At 37.7% G+C, this 8923-nt stretch overlaps 1 protein-coding gene across 1 annotated transcript in view; it reads right to left on the bottom strand.

Moving 5' to 3' along the window:
• Window positions 1–8923, bottom strand: part of LOC123987121 (intermediate filament protein ON3-like) — a 17678-nt gene that overhangs the window by 605 nt on the left and 8150 nt on the right. The window lies entirely within an intron of this gene.

The following is an 8923-nucleotide window of genomic DNA, read 5'->3' as shown; positions in this document are numbered from 1 at the left end:
ACAGATTTGTTTAAGTTCATTCTTAAGCTTGAAACTGTAGAAAATTCACATTCAACACATTTCATTGATTTGATCCATTCCTCTCTACTAGACAAAAATTGTAATATCATTTGCCAGTTGAGATCATTTCAATTCTTCACACACATTCTTCTGCACTGCCACAATTTGTGTGACAAGGAAAAGAAAGGGGCCTTCACAAATAGACTGTGGAAGCTGCCAGTGGTCACTGCAGCAGTGACCACTATATTTAGCGCCCCTAGTGGTAGAGACCAGTAACCGGAGGAACTAAGCCATATTATATATACAAATCTTAGACTACTTCCACTTCTTAATAAACCATTTTCAATGTCTTTATTCCTTTTAAAGTAGGTTATCCATAAGAGTAACAAAGGCAAGTTCTCTTTTGGTACGTTCCAGTTTCGTCAGTTGCTTGTTTAAAGGTGGGGTATGCTACACTAGTACCCCTCTTTTTGTTAAATTCAGCTCACATCTCCTCACAGTCTGCTAGCTGTCCATTCTGTTTGTGCACTGAAAACAAATCCGTTGTCTGTACACAGCCCTTGCTCTGCAAATTGGAAACAAACGTCGCCAAACAGCCACACAACACCATTCCAACTGTTCCAGACATGATTTGTGTGTGTTGTTGTTGTGCGGTCTATATCATGGTATTTGTCATGGTGTTGGATTTCTTCAGAATCGCTTGCTCCACCTTTAAGTCAGTACAATCATAGGTTTGAGTCACTTCACTCAGTTTTGGACCCATTCATAGGTCTGACAATTCTTCTGCAAGAGTTTTAGTTTTTGGTGCACAAGATAATAATAAAAGCAAAAGGAATGTTTTTATCTTGTTTCAAACCATGAACTTATACAATTTGTTAATTTCTTATGCAACTCACATTTTACAATAAGTTCAACATTAAGGTGCATATATTTTTTTATCTCCAAATAAACAAAACAAATAAAATTGTTCTTAACATTGGTAGTACATAACCAGAACTGACAGTCTGCAGTGGAAAGATTTTGACACCGTTCTGCAATAGTGTAAAAGTAGATTAGCAGCAAAATAAATAAAACATGCGTCAAGATAAAATTTGAATTACATTAAAATACAGAAACTCATAACTGAACTGAGACCTGCGACAAAAGTTACCAAGTAATTTTACTCCATTATTATTACACATGGCTACATTGTACTTTTCCTCTGCTATATTTCAAAAGGAAACATTGTTTACTCAACTACATTTATGACAGCTATAGTTATATAGTCATCTGGATAATGAGTACTTACTTACTTTTGATCCCTAAGTACAGTTTGCTGCTAATGATGCTTAGAAGGTTTTACTTAAACATAATGTTTATATTTTAAATGCATGGTGGTATTGCTACTTTTACTCAAGTGATTATTTTCTTTATGATTTTTGACAACGTCAATGTGTATCTCTCTCATCCTTGAATTCATTTGTAAAGTAAAAGGATATATTTAATAATATTATATTTAACTTACTGCTTACTTTAGGAACATCTCTTATTAACTGTAAGAACTAGGAAAAAACTTTTCCCCCGTCTTTGCATCATATTATCATTACTTTATTCTTTTCAACATTAAAACTGATCAAAAACACATTGGGATCAATGTGCAGATCAATCAACAGATGCTGATGACCATCACTGCAGAGAGAAAATCCAACCAAATAATCTGCATGTTAAATAATTTTTTATTATAAGATTACCTCAAAACACCACCTGGTATACAAGCATTTAACTGCCCAAACAAGTCATCCACATGCTCTACAAGTTGAACAAGAATGGACACAGTAACCCTAACCATACAGGTTAGGTGGGGTAGTGCTCAATTCCACTCTGTTGAGGTGGAGCACTACCCCACCTTACCTGCATGGTCTCATAGGCATAATAATACACAAGAATCCTGAGATCCTGAATAGATATTTAGGTACTTTTATCATGCCTGCTTTTGGCCAAGCTATTATTTGTTGTGTTTAAACATTCATTGAATGTAAACATATGTTGTTTTAAAGGGAGACTGTGTAGCTTTTAAGAAAAAAGAATTGAGCATTGAGAAGTTAAATTCTTAAGGAGTGTTGGGTAGGGTGGAAACAGGTAATAGGTTACCGATAACAAGCTATCCTATTTAAAATGAAATGCTAGTGTAACCTTTTTCAATTACTTTATCGAAGACATGTAACCTATTACATTTCATTACTTTTTGATTACTTTTCTAGATTTCTAATGAATGTTTTCAACTGTTAACCATTTTCAAAAGACAGCTTGAGAGGCAATTTTACTGGCAGAGGGGCGGCGCAGAGAATTCAAACATGAGAACCAATCAAAAGAATCAGATTAGCATCAAACTTTACTGAACGGCTGTGGCTGGAAATGGCAAAGGAAGACATGGTGCACATGAAAACATGCAAAGCAACAAAATGAATATTATTCAACATATAGCCTTTGTAATTAAATTATGTAACATCATTACATGTTGCTATAGTTACCCCCCTACACTGTTCATAAGCAACAACAGACTCAGTTCAGGGCAGGTGCTGCTTCGCTGGCATTCAATTTTCAGAATTCTCATCTGCAACAATTCCATGGGCCTACTACTGCACGTGGTAACGCACACAGAAGCATCTTGCTTCACTTTAAGATAACTGTACGGATTGTCACCTATATTGTGACTCTTGTTGCCACTTCAGTGTTGTCGTGTTTGATTAGGCTAACACACTCAATCAGGAGCATGGCACGGGAAACGAAAATCTCCCAAACATCTAGTGTTGCCCTTGTTTGGTGGATAGGCCTGTTGCCCCGTCTCCCATGGCAAATTGTATACAAGGGGTTAACTCCAAATCACCTAACAAACTGAAATGCGATATATACATTCATATATATGTATATCTATATAATATAGCTATATGTTTCTCTGTCGGACAATATGCTTCATATTGCAATGTTCTTAATAATGGAAAAGCGGTCATTCCAAGAGCTGCTTTAAAAAACAAAATGACCAAACGCTCACTCCTACTTGCTGGTAATGTAGCTACATCTTAATTCTGGGCCAACTGTAGGAGAAGTGGGCCCAGATCGACACTATCCACCGGCACTGGCGGAGGCTACATCTTGGTTTGGATGGTAGTAGACTGGGACAAGAATTTACTGTTAACTGCAATCTGCCTACCTTTGAAGCCGACAGACTGGGTGAGTTTTCAGCCAATTTAACTACAGGTATCTTGCCAACTGTTGCCCCGTCTCCCATGGAAAATTGTATACAAGGGGTTAACTCCACATCACCTAACAAACTGAAATGCTAGATAAATCTCGCAATTGTAAAGCACAGGGGGGTTTAAACTTTTCAGAACAGTGAACCAGGCTCATATTCTGTGGGACTCGGATTATTAAGCGGACATTTGAATATCCAAAGCGCAATGAACAACTACAACATCTAATATAGGAATCACATTTGGACTTCTTATGCCTAACCGAGATGTGATTGCACAAAAACTCTCCAGCTGACACATTAAAAGTGCACCATTATAATATGTTTAGACAAGATAGACCTATTGGTCAGAGTGGAGGTGTGTTATTTTATGCCAAGGACAATATAAGTTGTAAGCAAATCAATGGTCCTGTGTTAATGACTTAGAATGTATCAATTTTAAATTAACTCTCTCAGCCCAAATGCCATTCACTGTGATTGTAAAATATAGACCACCGTCTGCAAAAGATTCTATGATAAGTTGAATATCCTTGTTAAAGAGTATGATACTAACAATGAGATAATTTTATTATGAGATTTTAATATAAACTGGAATGAAAAAGCAAAAAGGTATAACAAGTCATTTTGATTTTCAACAGGTTGTTGAAGGACCTAAGATTACCAGTTCTTCAAACACTCATTGATTTGGTCTTTACTAACAGGCCAGAAAGAATAAAGAAATCATATAATATGGGTACAGGTTTATCTGACCACAATATGATTTTAATTTACCAGCAAACATTAATCTAGAACATTATAAAGTTCCTAACGGACAATTAACTAATCTTGAAAATGCAATTAAAGAAATAAAATGGAATGAGCACCTTGGAACAAAAATGTAGATGATAACTATAATAGATTGATGTGTGAACTTCAAACAACTATATACAGTTTTATGAGGAAAGTAAAATACAAACAGCCAAAGAAATAATCTACCATGGTTTAATGAAAACATAAGGTCACTCCTGACAGCATGTGCCTTGCATCATTATTATGACTCAACTTGAATTCCTCTGAGACCAGATCCTACAATTAATTGCACACTGCCAGCACTCTCGCCCTTAGGTGAAGATGAAGAATGTACAGGTTAATGTACAGGTTAAGCAAGGCAGTGAGAGAAGCTAAATTACTGTACTCAGGGAAACTACAACATCAGTTATCAGCCAACCACTGCTTTTGTCTGGAGGGTGCTCAAACAAATCACCAACTACAAATCTGAAGCCCCCCACTCCATTAACGACATCCCCAAACTGAATAAATTCTAATGCCAATTTGAAAGACAATAGAGCATTCTGACATCATCCCCATTGACTCCATTGACCAGCTCCACCTCCCCTACCTCAGCAGGGACCTGGGCCCTTTAACAACTGCCCACCCCAGAGGCTCACCCCTCCCAAATGACTCTCTTCATCCTTGAGAGGGATGTTATCAGTCCGTCAAACTCCTGAAGTTTGCAGACGACACTACCCTCATTGAGCTCATCTCTGGTAGGAATCAGTCTGCCTACAGGTGGGAGATTGACCAAACCCTGTGTGACTCTACAGTCGAAAGTGTCATCCTCACCACCCAGAACCTCAAATGGACTTCCTCATCAAGAAAAGTCCAGCAGAGGATGTACTTACTGCTGAAACCATTGCTGCCGTAGCATTCACTTCCCAGATAAGGTGATCGGCTGTAATCTGCCATCCCACCAGGATCTGTATGCCACCAGGACACTGAGGCAAGCAGGAGTGATTGTGGCTGACACCTCCCAACCTGGACTCAAACTGTTTCAGAAACTCCCCTTCTTTCCGTGTGCAGATAGCATCATCAGCAAGGCCCAGGACACCCAGTGACACTAACCTGCCATTACGTAGGTAGGTAGGTTCATTGTCACAATGTAACAAGTGAGTGAAATTGAGTTTTGTAACTCCCTTCTGCTACATAGCAGACAATATACATTAATACAGAATCAATTGGAAAAAAATATATATAAACAGAAATAAACTATCAGTGGAGCAGTGCTCAGGGGGGGAAGCTGCAGTCTGGTGGTGTGGCAGCAGAAACTTCTATATCTCGTCCGAGAAGGCAGCAGGGTGAACAGGCAGTGGCTGAGTGGGTACTGTCCTTTAGTATCCTTTGGGCTCTGCGTAGGCACCTCACCTCACCAATATCACTGATGCTCGGGAGATAGGTAACAATGATCTTCTGAGCAGTTTTAATCACCTGCTACAGAGCCCTCTGGTCCTGGGTCATGCACATCCCATGCCAGTTTGTGATGTTCCCAGTCAGGATGCTTTCTATTGCTCCTCTGTAAAAGCTGACATGAACTTGGCGTGGGAATTTGGCCTTCTTAAGCTTCCTCAAGAAATATATTTGCGCCTATTACATTACAGACTTTGAGTCAATGAGGCACATTTAAAAATAAACGTTTTTAGTTTTTTCAGTAAGGCTTTGTGGATATAAAAGCATTTTCAATCATGATGCACAATCATTATTTTGATATTTACTAGAAAATACAATGTAGAGTCATGCACTGTAGACACATATCTGGCGGACTGCTGAATAAAGCAGGAAGTGAGTAGTGGGAAAGTGGCACAGCACTGCGCCCATGTGAGATTTCAACGTGAAAATGTCATCTTGGTGTTAAAGTAAATTCCTCCCTAAGTTTGAAGAAGCAGGCTCTGTTCTCCCTTGTCTATAATTTCTCAAAACAATAATGAGAGTGAGAGGCAATCATTTTAGTTGTCAGATTTACTTTATTGAGATGTATTTGGTGTGTTGCAACATCAGTCATGTTGATAATACTTTCACCAAATAAATCTGGTTTTACATAATTTTATCTTGTATGCAAGGTAAATGGCAAAACTAAGCAGTTGAAAAAATTTCTACTCTGAGCAGAAAAGCGCCTGACCTCATTCGTGTTTTGTTCCATTGTCCAATCAAATGAATGGAGAGATGGGCCCAAGGAAGTTTAAAGTTGCTTGGATTGTCAGGAGACTTTCTGAGGGTCTCATGTACCCACACAGATCTCCCTTTCCCTGTCTCCTGCTTGTTTGTACACCTCTCAACCTTAAACAATGCCAGAGCAAGCGCCCTCCGTTTGTCTATTTTATTAAAGCAGATGTTTTTAGCAACAAAAGACACAGACCTGGGAGTTGTAATCAAGTCTCTGCTAATTTGTCAGCTAATTTACTTAGCAGCAAATCAAAGATTACAGATCGCTGGCGCTATAATATTTGATTACACTGACAGGACAGCTGATTCGGTGGTTGCCAAGCAACATAAAACAAACGCAGCGCACTTTCTGTCTGATCAAGCCATAAGGAGTTTATTTAGCAACTTTTATTTTCACTAATACCTACTAAGGTCTAATAACATTCTGTTAATCTTGGTTACTGTTTATTTAATGAACTGACTAACGTTAAGTTGGTTGGTAAAGAGAAAGCATTGTGTTTATTGACCACTTACATGAAATCGTGTGCAGTCCCAGCAGGCACCGGACGTCAGTCCAACGTCAAACTCACGTTGGACTCCAACGACCGACGTTTGATTTTAGTTGGAAATGAAAATCGGGTTGACGTCAAAACCCAATGTTGGATTGACATCAACCTACAACGTTTGACCAACGTTGGATTGTTGTTGGAAATAAAGTCATGTTGACATCAACCTCCAACGGTGGATTGACATCAACCCACAACGTTAGACAGACGTTATATTTTAGTTGGAAATGAAAATCGTGTTAACGTCAAAACCCAACGTTACATTGACATCAACCTACAACGTCGAACAGATGTTAGATTTTAGTTGAGAATAAAAATCGTATGTCAAAACCTAATGTTGGATTGACATCAACCACAAACGTAGGACAGACATTGGACAAAAAAAATAATAATAATTTTGTTGGCATGACATAAACATTTACGGAGCTTTGTTTTTATTGTAAATGAAAAATCTACATATTGGGAAATTGGGATGTTATACTAAGGTTAGACAAATGTCAAGATCAAAAGTTGGACAGACCCACATTTTAAGACACAAGCAGAGACAAAGACATTCATTGAGTTAAGAAAATAAACTCTTTATTGTAAAACTTGTGGTTTTAATTTCCTTTTACTAGAATAGAATATCCTTTCAATGCCAACGTGCTGCTCCATTCCTCCTTCACGTTGCAAAAATGGCCTTGTTGTGAAAAATACTCTTCCTCCAGCAATATTTCTATCTGGATCTCGACTGTTGCACCACCATAAAATCACTAAGTTGCACAGCTCTGAATCTGAAAGCCGCCCAAGAAGACCGCATTCACAACCATCACCATCCACCACAGCTTTCCACCTGTGAACTAGCTTACGCACCGTGCAATCACACAGACATACGCACGTGAACCCTATGACACAAACAGTCCTTTCAATGACATGAAATGGAAGCAGTGAGCTTTCAAAGCATGTTCAAACCGCAACGTTAAGATCGCTTAAATGCTGAAGTGAAGAACTTTGTGGCCTAAACAAATTGGAACGATGGTCACCTTCTTCTATATTTTTCTGTATTTCTGGAATACTGCATGCCTTGCTGGCAAATTGCTGCTCCCCACAGGTGTACTGCTGTCACAACCATTGGCTGGTTACCGGTGGGATTCAGCAGGCAATTGAGTGAATTGTTCGCCATGTTTTTTGTTCTCACGCAGGAGACTTGGACGAGTGAATTGGACACCAAACGTGAAAAGAGAAGAGAGAAGAATAGGCAAAAAAAAATAATTTTTTAAATGCAACAACCACACACTTTTAGAGCTGTCATTGTAAACCTACGTTTTGCAATGTGGACCAGTGTAGCTGAGATACATTTTAATATGAGACTGGGTGTTTGTAGGCTACCTAGGCTTGATAATGCTGCATAAACTCTTCATCTTTGCTTCATATATTAATCATAAAATAATGAGAAAAAAAATTTAAATCAGCCAAATTTATTTAATCCTAATAGAAATAAAAATAGATTTAATTCAAAAGTATCCTTTGTTTGATTTGCACTATATATCTGTATTTTTACTTTAAACACAACCATTTTACAGATACAAATAATTATATAAATACTTTACGTATAAATAAATAATAGATCTAGCCACAAACAGCAATAAGTGGGGTCTGATGACATTATTTGAGACAAAGATCTATATATCAAAAAATATTTAGACCACAAAAGTCAACGTGTAGTGAAAAAGCATTTGCACTTTTCCCTCTGTACTGTCCTGAGGAGCATATCTGTGATTTTTTGTTTTTGCATGACACTGTTATTCACTGTGATTATTGGCAGTACAAAATTGGATACTGTGTTTTGTACAGTACACTGTCATTCACTGTGATTATCTATGATATTAAATTGACAACTGTGATTTTCACAGCACACTGTTGCTTACTGTGATTATCTACAATACAATGATCATAACTGTGATTATCTACAGTACAACAATCATAACTGTGATTATCTACAGTACAATGATCATAACTGTGATTATCTACAATACAATGATCATAACTGTGATTATCTACAGTACAACAATCATAACTGTGATTATCTACAGTACAATGATCATAACTGTGATTATCTACAGTACAACAATCATAACTGTGATTATCTACAGTACAATGATCATAACTGTGATTATCTACAGTACAATGATCA

The sequence above is a fragment of the Micropterus dolomieu genome, linkage group LG18 (genome assembly GCF_021292245.1).
Source record: "Micropterus dolomieu isolate WLL.071019.BEF.003 ecotype Adirondacks linkage group LG18, ASM2129224v1, whole genome shotgun sequence".
Taxonomy (NCBI): Eukaryota; Metazoa; Chordata; class Actinopteri; order Centrarchiformes; family Centrarchidae; genus Micropterus; species Micropterus dolomieu.
Note: the sequence above shows the minus strand (reverse complement) of the source record. Positions and strands in the feature narration are given on the sequence as shown.